The sequence below is a fragment of the Gouania willdenowi genome, chromosome 11, assembly GCF_900634775.1.
Source record: "Gouania willdenowi chromosome 11, fGouWil2.1, whole genome shotgun sequence".
Taxonomy (NCBI): Eukaryota; Metazoa; Chordata; class Actinopteri; order Blenniiformes; family Gobiesocidae; genus Gouania; species Gouania willdenowi.
This window is the reverse complement of record NC_041054.1, coordinates 21,900,449-21,914,910: the sequence shown is the minus strand read 5'-3', so window position 1 is coordinate 21,914,910 and position 14,462 is coordinate 21,900,449. Positions and strand designations below refer to the sequence as shown.

Sequence of the window (14,462 nt, the reverse complement as noted above, 5' to 3'; positions counted from 1 at the left end):
CCTTGGAAAATCTGAACAAAGTCAGGGCAACTGACATCATCGCTTTCCTTCTTGGTACTATGGTTTGTCCCCCCTCCAGTGAAATCCTATAAGAACTTTTTGGGCTGGCCACAAAGTTCACATCCATGAGGAACAATAAGGGGGAAAACTGTTGGGGAACCGCTCATCTTGCGGTGCATGAAAAGATGGAAACGAGAGGGATAAAAGAGCTCAATGCTGTAACCTCCAGGAAACAACAGGGGACTCCTTATGATTCTGAGGACTGTGATTCTTGGATTTATTCTGCCAAAGCTCTGTTGGAAACAGCTGTATGTGACATTAAAAGCAAACACAAAGCTCATTGTTCACACCTCGGGTGTGATTCTCTAATCTAGTCCAAAGTAGTTAAAGTCAAAGCTCCTGGTTTGATTCTTTTTGGATGCACTCAAACTTTTTACACTCTTTGTTAATGTGTGGACGGGTGCTGTGTAGAGCTGAGCTACATTAGTGAACACTGTCATTACTGAGGACAAACGTTTGTCCTGCATTCTACTTTGGCAGAATTGACAGGTTAATAATGGCACTGTTGTGTCCTTTCTTTTTGAAGAAAGCTTTACATTCATTTTGTATCTTAGGCTTTGTATTAACTGAACATTCGGCTGTGGATGAATAGGGGGACAATACGGGCTATTTTTGAAATTATTCTAGCGCGGACATTCTGCACTTACCCATTTTGTTCATGGAACAAAGTTATATCACCTGTTTTTCTGAGAAACCTGTGGTTGGGTAAAAAGAAAATTGCTCAACAGTTTTGCTTGCATTGATGTTACCATATAATAGTCACCACCAAGAGTTCACTCAACTAATTCTTCACTGGTCTTTGTGAGTAGCAATGTAGCAATAGAAGGGGGTCAAGATGGAGCATTTGCCTTCACAGCAAACCTTCATCTGATTTCTAATGGATAACCAGGTTGGACCAGAGCAGATAGAGCAGAATATTGAAGCAAAAGCCGGTAGTTGAATCAGGCTGTAACGCCTCTGGCTGGATTAAAAAAACAAAAAAAATGATCAATGTGTGTCTGTTGCTATTCTTGCATGAGCATTATGTACCTAAAAATGCCTAAAGGCTATCATTTGATACTTTAAATGAGCCTTAGTCCAGGAGGCCAGACTGTGAGACAAGAAAGAAGAACCTGTTTCTCCTTTCAACCTGATCAAATAGACTGGGCCAGCTCATGCCTATTGCCATGCAATCCTTGGTTTTTTAAAAGATTAGTCACATGAAAAATGTAATCTCCTTGGTTTATCATTAGTCAATTTCTATCCTAAAATTCTATAGTTTGGATCAGTACTGTGGCAATGATGACTATAGCATATCCTTATAACATGTACTATAAGTCCAGCTTGACCCTACACAATCTTTTTATGTGAAAAATGAATAAATTGTAAATAAATCATCAGTTATAACAATTAGCTTTAAAGTGTATGCTGAAAGCACCAAAAAACTTGTTTATTATTTCCATCAGTAAGCACAAGATTTGTAAATTGATTGGGCAGCATGACTGTTGATGCTGAATCAATAATGTTTTGACTGTCCATTAGGTCTTTTACTCTGGAAAACTGGCAAAATATCAAAAATAATCAGGCAATTACAGTTTTGTAAAGCCAAGCTTTAGGCTGCAAAAATGATTAGTACTCGAAGATCAGGAACTTTGATCTAGAAGGCTTTGTCTGCTGTTTAATAAATATACAGTAATAGGTAACTTTTAATCTGATCTTCTACAGAGCTGGACACGATGGCCCGTGCGGGTGCACATTTGGTTGTACGAGAGGACCAACGTGTGATTTATGAAACATTCATATTTGACCAATCCCAGCTGTTGGACTTTTCTCTCGTGGCCAGGGAGACACCAAAATCGAACACAGAGTCTTAGAGTAGGCAAGCACATGTCCTCCACCCTTTTAATCAACACCGGGGCCCCCCAAGGGTGTGTACTTAGCCCCTTGCTCTACACTCTACTCTATTCACACATGACTGCTCTGCTTCCCTTCCTTCCAATCTCATTGTTAATATTGCCGACGACACCACAGTGCTTGGACTCAAACAACAACAACGAGGCGGATTAACGGACTGAAGTGCAACATCTAGCATCATGTTGTGTCAATAATAACCTGTCTCTGAACATCAAAGAGACCGAGGAGATCAATGTGGACTTCCGCAAAAGCAGACTCAATCAGTGTTCTCTATCTATTGGCAACGAGGTGCCACATTTTAAATTCTTGGGAAATCTGTGATCAAGAACCTGTCCTGGGGAACCAACAGCTGATCAGTTGAAGGAAAAGCCCAGCAACGCCTCTACTACCTAAGGCATTTAGGAGCGTCAGGATCCCAGATCAGCTGATGGTAAACTTTTACAACAGTGCCATCAGCAGTGATCTGACACAGTTTTTTAGCATTGTACTCCAGCTGCACTAAGGCTCACCAGCAGACACTCCAGTGGGTTGAAATTGGTTGAAAAGTTGAAATGGGTTGAAGCTGAAATTGGTTAAAAAATTGAAAAAAAATTTAAATGGGTTGAAAAGTTCAAAATGAGTTGAAAAAGTTCAAAATGAGTTGAAAAAATTTTTTTAAAGTTGAAATGGGTTGAATAAGCAACTTCCCCTGGTATTAATAAGGGATTCTGATTCTGATAAAGTTGAAAAAAGCTGAAATGGTTGAAAAGGTTGAAAAAAGTTGAAATTGGTTAAAAAAGTTGAAATTGGTTAAAAAAGTTGAAATGTGTTCCCTCCTTCATCCTCACAATAAAACTCTTTTAAGCTGCTGAGCAATAAATATATCAGTGTGTGCGGCAGACAAAGCTGATGAGTACTACTTTCTGTGTGCGAACACGAGTACACAAACCCAACACAACACCAAAACCACAGGACAATTAGCCAAAGGTGAACCAGGGCAGCCCCACCGCATCCCAGCAGCTGCCTACGACCAATAACCAGAACGGAACGGATGCACCCCGACCCCCTCCGGCCCACAAAAGCAGCAGTACGACCACCTCACACACTAGCCAGAAAGGTGTCTACAGAGATAATCAGCCATCTGAGCTCCAGAAGGAGCTGCATGCTGACAGATGTTTTGCAGGCTCAGCTGTGGTCGGTGGGTGGTGCTGGGGCTGGTCTACTATCAAATGTTCCAATAACATACCAATTCAACACATTCACAAATGTACCTTTATGGAAGCTAGGAAGCTCGTCTGTGTGCTCAAGGCGTAATAATCCTTTTTTTTGTTTTGTACACCAGAGAACTGTGACCATAATGCACTCATTCTATAAACTCAATAGACCACGCACCCAAATAGAATAAAAACTTTATTCCCGTGCCCTGCTTGGGTATGGATTTTTGTTTTTTGGTGCCCCAACAAATGTGGAAATGAAATTTTGGATTATTTCATATATAAAACATATTTTTATGAATTAATTAAGCTTATACTCTTATCTGCAGGGTGCTGCTACTCTACTAGTGCCTTATTTTCACTGGTTGAACTTAATTGGTTTTTCCAAGTATGCTGGTTTTCTCCCAAATTCCAATAAATTTCCCTTATTGTTGATGTCCCGACAACATATAGAAGTGTACCTTGTTTGCATGTCAAAAGACTTTAAGCTAAGAAAAATAAAAATACAAGAAATTGATTTATCTTAAGCAATCCAATAAAAAAATTGAATTGCTACAGCTTCTTGAGTCATTTACAAGCATGGAGTGGTTTCAAATGCCTCTCTTTAAATAAGAGAATAAATCGATGTCTTTCTTGATGACGTTCATTCTCATTTCTCTCCTCTTTCCCCTGCACAAGGTCACAAGTGGAGCCGGTTTGATTCAGGATTTTTGGGGCCAATACCGAACCAATAACTAATAACTCGGCTGATACATGAAACATTGATATAAGGATTGGGATATATACTGTACATGAACACAAATTCTTATCATATCCAAAATATGATTGAAGACAAAGAAACTAAACTGTACTACATTTAAATTAAGGAACTTTCTACAACAGTTAGTTCCGACCAAGTAATTTGATGGGACAGGAGACATTTAATGAGTGCTGATATAGAGTAACAACAACACTGGGATTTTTACGATGCTATCATTCTGCTGTTCAGGTGTTCTAATAACCGTTAGAGGTTGAGCTGTTGTGTTGAAATATCAGCACTGGTGTGATTATCTACAGCCTACGACCGAATCACACCAGTGCTGATATTTCAGCACAACAGCACAACCTCTTGTGTGAAATTGCTTAAATAACAAGGGAATGTTTTGGAGTTCATCCAATGTGACTTTTGTTGTGTAGAATGTCCACCTCAGGTTTCAAACCAGTGGAAGAAGTGATAACCACTACACCAGAGGTCACCAACCTTTCTGAAACTGTGAGCTACTTCATAGGTACTAGGGGTGTCCCGATCTGATATTGATATTGAATATCGGTCCGACATCAGCCAGAAAACAAATATAGGATTTTATCGGACTGCATCTAAAATCTCCGATATATATTATATTATATTTATTCAATTGCAGAATACTGTAGATATTATGTTGAAGGTTAAATGTATGTAACCAATTGGTTAATAATAAATGAGTCAGTTTTTCTCATCCCTACTGTTGCTGACTATTGTTCTCTGTTTGAGTGACATCACTTGATCAAGCCTTTTCTAACATTCCACACTACAAAATAAGTAATAAAAGTATGTATGATTCCTGCTGATATCGGATCGGTATCGGCCAATGCTCAAGACTGCAAAATCGGTAACATATCAGAAGTGAAAAAGTTGTATCAGTACATCCCTAATAGAGACTGTATAGTCCAAAGGGCTACCAGTTTGAAAAGAGCTTCTTAAATACTAAATGTTCACGGTTTCACTTTAATCAGAGGCTAAGATACTAAGAACGGTTAGCAGTAACTTAAAAAGGTAGGAATAGGGCCGGGACAACGTGTCGACATCATCGCAAAAAATATGTCAACGCAAAAAATGGCGGCGCCGGAGAATAACTAACGCAAGTGGCTCCTCCTAGTTTCAAAAGTGCAAGGCAGTGAGGGCACGCACTTATTCGTCAAAGATAGCTGTTCCCCGTAACCGCGTCCTTTATCCCGGGTGTGGCTGGACGACAGCGCATCGACGGGACAAGGAGAAAACACATCAGCAGCACGCACGCACACAAGCACTTTCTGCAGCATTTGGAATTTTGAGTTTAAGAAAAATGTGAGTGGCAGAGGTATATTATTTTTCATGTGAATGAAGAATTAAAAGATGCACTTTTTTCAGTAAGCTAGCCCTATGTGTTTTCAGCACGAATCTTAAATTCTGTTGGTTCAGGAAGGACACAATGACAGGCCGCTGGCTCCTACTGCCTTTTTATTAAACGCAACCTCTGACTCTGAATGCATTATTATCTACTTTTATAGTTGAAGAGCAATAAACATATATTGCAATGTTAAGGAATTCATGTTTTTTATACGTTAATCAACATGTATAAATTACTTTTAGTCAATTAATGGGGAGATAATCGAATCGAGTCAAATCGAACTGAGAAAATTAATCGATAGATTAATCGATGCATCGAAAAAATAATCGCTTATCACAGCCCTAAGTAGGAAATGTTTAAGTTTCAACATGCAATACAGTTTATTTAATTTTTTACAATTCACTGAAAACCATCATGTTCCTAGCTACTAACAAATAACTTTTTTTTTTTGTTTTTGAACCTTTTCTGCACATGTTGCCAAAGGACAACACTACAAGAAGTGCATCTTTTTAGCACAACAATGCATGTTTTGTTATTGCAATTACAGTAAATAAATGAACTTATGTTATTGTATAATTGTGACCATCACCAGCCCTCCCAAAGGAAGGGTAAGAAATATTTATCGAAGCGAGGATGTAAAAACAAACTAACAAATAACTTTTGACTAATCGTGTAACATGAACATTTGTAAAATGTAACAGATTGTGAAAATCCACCTTGCATTTTTCAATCCAATCCACTTTATTTATATAGCACATTTAAACAACAAAACGTTTCCAAAGTGCTGAACATGCGACCACAACAATAAAATCAAACCAATACAAATGAGCTCTGCCACTAAATGAGTATAAAACAATAAATAAAAATAAAACAGTTTAAAAGAATAAATATAAATAAAAACACATTAAAAACTATAAATAAGAATAAAACTCAATAACATTTTTAAAAGCAAGTTTCATATATGACCATAATTGACCATACACCAAATATGCAGCATTTAAAAACATTTGTCACAATGTTTCAGTGAAACTAAACATTTAAAGATGGTTAATTTAATACTGAACTTTATCACGTGCAGCAGTATTTACCTTTACTCAGTGCTTTGTGAGTTTGAATCCTGGAAAGTAAATCAGATTTTAGATGGCGTTCATTGGTTAATAAAGCTCCTGAGGGCCCCTCACATGGTCCATGCGGGCTATGTTGGTGACCCCTTCACAACACTCTCACACTCCAATTAGAGTAATGGTTTTATAGTAATCTTTAGTTTTAGAGATTTTGAATATATATTGCAAAAATTATTGAGGGATTGAAAGGTTATCAGTATCATACTAAAAGAACTAAATCTGTTGCAACTATATGATGGGATTGCTGCAGATAAAATAATATAAAGTCTAGAATAATCCCACTCTTACTTAGGGCTGCACCATTAATAGAATTTTAATTGTGATCACGATTTTGGTCACCACAATTAAATTAACCTGATCGTCGGCAATATTTTACATCTAAATACAGGCTCTGCACTCTGTAATAGTGTATTTATTCAGTTATCCTTTGGTAAATTCATTTTACACTGAAAACTACAAATATTGTTTGTTTAAAAATAGTGCAATAAAAATTGTGTTTTGATCAAGATTATAATCTTGATCAAAATAATCGTAGTTATCACTTTGGCCACAATCGTGCAGCCCTACTCTCACCTGAAGACACATTACCTTATACTGCTGCATCCATTAAAAATAAACATTTTAGAACCTCCACAGCCCTCTAGGACCTTTGATTAATATGTATACATACTGCACATATAGAGCTCCCCATGCTGTAAATGATACTAATCTATTATCCACAGTTCCACTTCCTCATCAAGTGACCAATGATCAAATTAGGAAGAAAGTGGAACTCGGTTTGGGATTAATGTACAATGTGAAGAATCAACTTTCATTCTTAAATGATTTATGTTAAAACTGTAACCACGACTAACAACCTAGCCAGTCAGGAAGCTAATGGAAACCAGTAACCAAACAGAGGCCTGGATGTGATCGATGGGCATGATGTGATAAAATAAAGGTAATTGGATCGATACTAACAGAATTGAGCCTGATGCATCTAGCTGGGCTGTATGATAGGTTACAGGTTAAGGTGGATACAAACTATAAACTAAAGAAGCATCCTGGCCATTTGGTGCATCGAGCTCACTAAGATTTTAGAAAGAAGCTCAGCAGTTTTTGTAGGAAAACCAAATCTAATCAAGGCCCCGAAAAATATGATTTTCTTTTTTATTTTAGACTGAGCGAGGCTATAAAAGCAAACTGATCAGCTGGGATCTTTAGGTGATGTAATGAGGGGAGAGAACGGCCATATGTTCTCTTATTTCACCAACAGTGAATCAACAGACACGGGATGAGGCAGCCTGCCAAACACTCATCAGGAGTCTATAACACACACACACACGTACGCACGCACGCACAAACAGCAGAACTTACTGTTGCCAGCAGTATTATTTTGACTTTCACAAGTCATGCAAAGCAATAATTGGGACTGAGGACAACCTGTAGGCAGGGTTGTGGTCAATTACATTTTTCAATTACAATTACATTTTTAATTACCCATGTTCTATTTCAATTAAATTACGATTATTTTCATCCTCAGAAAGTCAATTACAATTACGTTCTCAATGAGCCTGAAATAAATAACTTAATAAAAGTTAACCTTCCTCTTGTGTTAGCATCTCTTATGATAACAGGACCTAAATCAGCTGTAAAATACACTAAAAGAAACAAATATCTATCATCTAATTTCTGCCCTATTAGTTATCTCTTTAGGCTACCTAATCAATGAAAAAAATAGTTTATTATATTTGATGTGGGGGTCTGAGCCTTATTTGTGTCATTATACCCCTGGATTAAAAAAAATTAAATGGTGAAATGTGGGAAAGCTTGATATGAAACATATTTTTGATCATTGTTAACTACATACAGTGTGTAAAAAACTGTAAATAGAACTGTAACATGGTTTCCAAGTTTTGCGTTAAATTACAATTGACAATTTCTATAAAATTTTAATGGAAATTACAATTACAAAGTTAATTATCTGAACTCAATTACAATTTCATTATGTTTACGACAGCAACAGATTTTTGAAATTACAATTACAATTATGCCATAATTGTAATTAATGATCAACTATGCAACAATTACATATATAATTTAGTTTATACATAGCTTCAGATTAATACCTTGAACATAGTTATATATATTGTAAACATCTTTGAAGCTTAAGTCACTGATGGAATTACTTTTGGAAAAATTCAAAACATATGGGACTTATTATTACATATTTTGTGTTTTTTATGCTATATTTCTGTGCTTGGTTACGGGCTGGGTTTGTTCCTACATGTTGTGTGTCCTCGGTGTGTGTCCAGCAGGTAATTTGTGAATGAGAAGTGCTGCTGACAGGCCTTCTGTCTGACAGGCTGTTCTCTCTTCAGGGGTCACTGAAACCAGAGGTCCTTCCACCTCAAGCTACATCCACACGCTGCCTCCAGGGTCATCGATGGAATCCAACACCCTCCAGGCTAGAGCCAAGGGTCAGTGTATGTTTTGGTCATTGAATTTTCCGTTCAGAAAAGGAAATCGAAAAACAAAAAAAAAACGATTTGTTATTTGATTTCCGTTTTCAAATTGAAATTCAAGGGGTATTTCTTTATCAGGGTCAAGAAGGAACAACCAAAACAACAGAATCGGTTGATTTTCCATTTTTGTATCTAAAAACAAAAAACAGAATTATCAGAGGACAGAAACAAAAAAAATGCCCATTTTTCATTATGGTGAGACCGGAAGTTGTTCTTTTCAAAATAAGAGCACATATAGGAGGACGCTGCTGTTTTTATGGCACCAAAATGTATAAAATATCTTTATATTTTCCCTACTGTTTAAAATGTCAAAACAAGGCTCGTCACACAGAAAAACAATCAGAGATGTTCAAAATAATATCGGTATATAAGATCTATGTACACATAACTGTAATAATACGTCTGCTCAAAAGGGAGTAGGAATAAGAAAGACTTATTTAACCCCACCCTCATTTCTTAATCAACAAGTTTCGTCATATTGCTTTCGTTTGTTTGGACTTCTAGAAACACACAATGCTAGTGCAGTGCCCCTAGGAAGTATGTCTTGCTATAGAAAAGTGGGAGGTTAAGTAGCTTTTTCATGAATGGTTTACATGGGAGCTTTAATTCCTCTTTAATTCAGAATGAAAGTTAAATCCTCTTTAAAGTGACCTTGTAAACACTCCTAATGCAGATTTAATTCTGAATTACACATCATGAGTTACCATGACTACCTGTCAACATTGAGTTGTTCTAACTACAGTTGCACGATACCCACGGTACCCCGCAGTGCCAAATTGTAATGGTTCCTACTATACCAAAAATTGTACACTACGGTACTACCGTGGATTACAACACTATCGGTGCCAGTTTCCGATACATAGCGGCTGCACTCCTCCCGGCTTCTCACTACACAGTCTAAGCTCACTGCACACTCCATACTTGATAACAAATCAACATGGCAACCGAACTACAAAGCTGCTAAATGACTGGCTGTTTGCCTGTTACTGGTGACGTACGGAGATATGATGTTTCCGCACGCTGGGTTCACCCGTCTGTTAGCTGATTGGTTGTTTGTGTGTTTCTGCCGGCAAACTCGCTTCAAAACAAACAACAAGCTAAAGTTCTATCACGCCTGGACGCGTGCAAGGCATACAGTCACAAACACGAGACAACACATGGCAGAAGCACCGGGCCCGAGTCACGAGTCTGCCGCGCCGACGGCGGCGTCAGTGGCATCACTAATTTTGCTCAAAAAACCAAGCCCCAAAAGTCCCATTTGGATCTATTATGTCTTTAAACGAGGCAGAGACGGTAAAGCAATAGGAGATCCACTGTGCAGGCGCTGTCACCAGTTATAGGAACCAAAGGAGGGAACACTTTTTTTGTTTGTTTTCACAAAAAAAGTGTTTTTTTTTTGTCATTTTATCTATCTTCATTTATTATTATTCATTTTTTCTTATTGCTTATATGCTTTTGTTCATGTACCCTTATCATGTACCAACCAACACTATAAGAAATTAATGAGTATTTCTAACTTGTACAAATACATTGCAGTTCATAAAAAAAAATAAAAAAAATAATAATAATAATAATAAAAGGCTTCAGTGTCGCGATATCACGCAGAACCGTGATACTTTGCCTAGTATAGTATCGTGGTTACTCATTTTGGTATCGTGACAACTCTAGATCTAACTTAACCTGAGTTACCATTACTACCTGTCAACATTGAGCTGTTCTGCAAAGCTGCATTTAAGACAATTTTATCAAATAATTTATGAACGATATCATTGCAGTCCAAACAAATCTGACGTTGCACACCCTTGAACCAAGCAGCAGCCATGTTGAAACTCTCAGGTCAATCTGAGCCTGAATCACAGAGATATTTGAGGAACACACACATACACAGACAGAGGTTCCTAGATAGATAGATAGATAGATAGATAGATAGTCAGATAGATAGATAGTCAGATAGATAGATAGATAGATAGATAGATAGATAGATAGATAGATAGATAGATAGATAGATAGATAGATAGATAGATAGATAGATAGATAATAGGAAAAAATACAAAAAACTGACAAATAACCAATAACTAAGATATACATAAATACGAAGTAAAAGACCAAACTGCAATTTTTTTTTTGGTTTCTGTCCCCTGGTATTTGGGAGTGGTATCCTAGTGGTTAAGGAAGCGATCTTGTAATCAGAGGGTAACCGGTTCAAATCTCACCCGGGCCATCACTGTGGGATGTTGAGCAAGACCCTTAACCACAATCCAACTGCTCCCCTGGGGCCTGCAATTGGCAGCCCACTGCTACCCCTCGGGGAGAATGGGTAAAATGCAGAAAACTATTTCACTACGGTGATTAATGAAGTATACATTATTATTAGGGATGTAACGATTCACTCAACTCCCGATACGATTCAATTCACGATACTGGGTTCACGATACGATTCCCTCACGATTTATTTTACAAAATGGGACTGTAGACAAATTTTTTTTTGGGAAAAAAACTAGAAAATACTGTATTATTTTCCTTTTATTTTTCATTGTCAAAAGAATTCCTTGATAAACTATTCAAAACAATGCAATTTAACTAAAAATAAATCTTGAATGAAATAAATAAAGGAATAATACAAATGAAAATGAAGCCTAGTCATTTAAATTCTGGTTCTATAATAAACAATGCAAAACTGCGTAATAGTTATTTTTCTTTTTAAAAGTGCAACTGAAAGTGTATTTTGTGCCTTAACAATTGGAATTAAAAAAAAAAAAAAACCGTGATTGCACTAATTTACGTCATATTTGTTTGGACCAGCAGAGGGCGCTGGTAACACAGTGGTCGGTTGGCATGCAGATATCTTGCAGTGAAGAAGAGAAGCTATGCTAGCAGACAGAGCTAATAGAAAAACGTGACTTTTACAGATATTCAAGTAATATTACAGATATTCTTTCGGTGCTAAATCATTTATTAACATATTTAAGAGTAGAAGGCGGCCAGAAAGAAAGTAGTAGCAGACTCCGCCCGCCGCCTACACTTGTGGATAGCGCCCTCTGCTGGTTAAAAAAGTACTGCGATTCAATTTTCAGAAAATCGATATCAACCGTGATACCTATGAATCGATTTTTAACTGCCTTACGATTAATCGTTACATCCCTAATTATTATTTCTGTTTTTTGGTTTTAAAACATTTAAAATCAACTGATCTTTAAATGTTTGGTTATCCCTTCTTGAACCTGATAAAGAAATATGCCTTGAATTTCAATTTGAGTTTTTCAATTCCTTTTCTGAACGAAAAATCAAACATACACTGACCGACAAGTGACAAGTGAGAGCATGCACACTGCACGTAAACACAACACTTAACACAAACGCAGACGGCGTTGGCCACGCATACGCGAGCGTTTCCTGTGCATGAGCACATGGGAAAAAGACAGGCACACACAGACGACTGTATCCTTTCGTGTACAAGGATCCGCGTCAATTTCCGCTCCTTTCGCCTGTGCATGGATGCCAGCAGCAGATATCAGTTTTCTTGCAGCGCTTTTGACATTTAAACTGGTGTCACTGTATCCGAGGGAACTCCCCGTGATTGATGACCAGGGACACCCAAGGGTGTCCCCACTACTGCCACAGCAGCTGAAACGTTGTCTCCCCTAAACCTCTGCTTAAAGTGTGTGATTGTGAGCCATGCAGTGGTACACACACACACATATGAGCACAGGTTACATGACACATCCTAAATCATACACAGTGGAAACTATGACTTATTGCCTCTGCAGTCACATCCATTTTTTATATGTTTTTTTGGTTTTTTTTCCAGGAATATGGAGTTTGATGATGTATTGCATTGGGAAGAGATTTGTTCCAATTGGAGCAATGCAAGTTCAGCACTTTGTGTCCTCGCAACTGTGAAGAATGGTGAACAGTTATTTCCTACATGGTGCTTGTGTCGAAGTGGATGGCTGGAATAAATGTGTTTACTGTTCAGAGCTGATTCTTAGTATCCAGATATACATACACAGAGCATAGAAGTGTTCCTAAATTCTCCTCCTTAGGGATCCACTTCCTACTTTTATAGGAAAGCACTTTTAGGGGCTCTGATTTTACATTCCAAATTTTTCCCAATTCCGTTTCCCTAATTTGACGTCATAACTGGCATACATTTCCACCAGTGTTCACTTTGACCGCAAATTTAGTTTCAGTTATTGTCATAGTCTTGTCTACAATTTAGTTAACCAGACTATTTCAGTCATAATAGGTGGCCATACCAGCCTGTCATTGCTCGATCCCGTTAGATCTTGGAAGCTAAGCAGGTCTGGGCCTGGTTAGTAGTTGGATGGGAGACCACTGAGAATTCCAGGTGCCACAGTGGGGTGGCAGTCGCTGCAGTGGTATCTGTCATTGTGTCTTTGGGCAAGGCACTTCACCTACATTGCCTAGTATGAACGTAGTGTGTGAGTGAGTGTTGGTGGTGGTCGGAGGGTCCGATGGCGCACTATGGCAGCCTCGCTTCCGTCAGTCTGCCCCAGGGCAGCTGTGGCTACAACAGTAGTTTGCCACCACTAAGTGTGGAATGAAAGAATAATGCCTTAATTCTGTAAAGCGTCTTTGATAAAGCGCTATATAAAATTGATGCATTATTATTATTATTATTATCTAGTTTTAATCAATTATATGACATTAACATTTTAGTCGACTTAATCTGTTACAAAATTCAATGACTATTGATCAACCTGATATGGGATTGTTTTGATGTTTTTAAATACACACAGACAGATTTGATGCGATCAATGCGCAAGACCACATGATCACATGAGTTCTGATTGAATTTCGTGACAAAATTTCAGTTTCCTTTATTGTTAGTCAACAAAATAAAGGTATAAAAAGAAACTTGTCACTTGCAGCGTGGCGATCTCTGGAGGAAGCAAACTCCTGCACATGAGTTAAGTCTGAATATCACAAAATAACTTGAACCTAATGACTATCGTTGTTGGATACACTATGAGGAAATGGACTAGACACCTCTCCTGTGTCCTTTAATCCTATAACAAGTCCTTGCTTACTGTACAGTACAGTCAGACTGTGAGAGCTGTTGCTGCTTAAAATTGCTTTGCTGGCTGACAGCGATTGTAAGTGATGGAGACAACAAAATGCTAAAAGGTTTATACTTCTTAATCTATTGTTTGTGTGTCATTTCATTCTACATAAAGCTCCAGCAGACTAAAGGTTGGTTAAATTTAGGATCGATGTTTACAAAGGGTATTGGTTAATGACAAGAAAATAGGGATGTAACGATTCACTCAACTCCCGATACGATTTGATTCACGATACTGGGTTCACGATACGATTCCCTCACAATTTATTTTACAAAATGGGACTGTAGAAAAATGATGACTGAAAAATATTCCTTTATTTTTTTGGGGGGAAAAAACTGTACTGTATTCCTTTTATTTTTCATTGTCAAAAGAATCCCTTGATAAACTATTCAAAACAATGCAATTTAACTAAAAATAAATCTTGAATGAAATAAAGGAATAATACAAATGAAGAAGAAACCTATTAATTTAAATTCTG

At 37.5% G+C, this 14,462-nt stretch overlaps 1 pseudogene; it reads left to right on the top strand.

The window, feature by feature from the left end:
- The first annotated feature begins 13,142 nt into the window (after window positions 1-13,142).
- Window positions 13,143-13,260, top strand: LOC114472703 (uncharacterized; annotated as a pseudogene).
- Window positions 13,261-14,462: the final 1,202 nt, after the last annotated feature.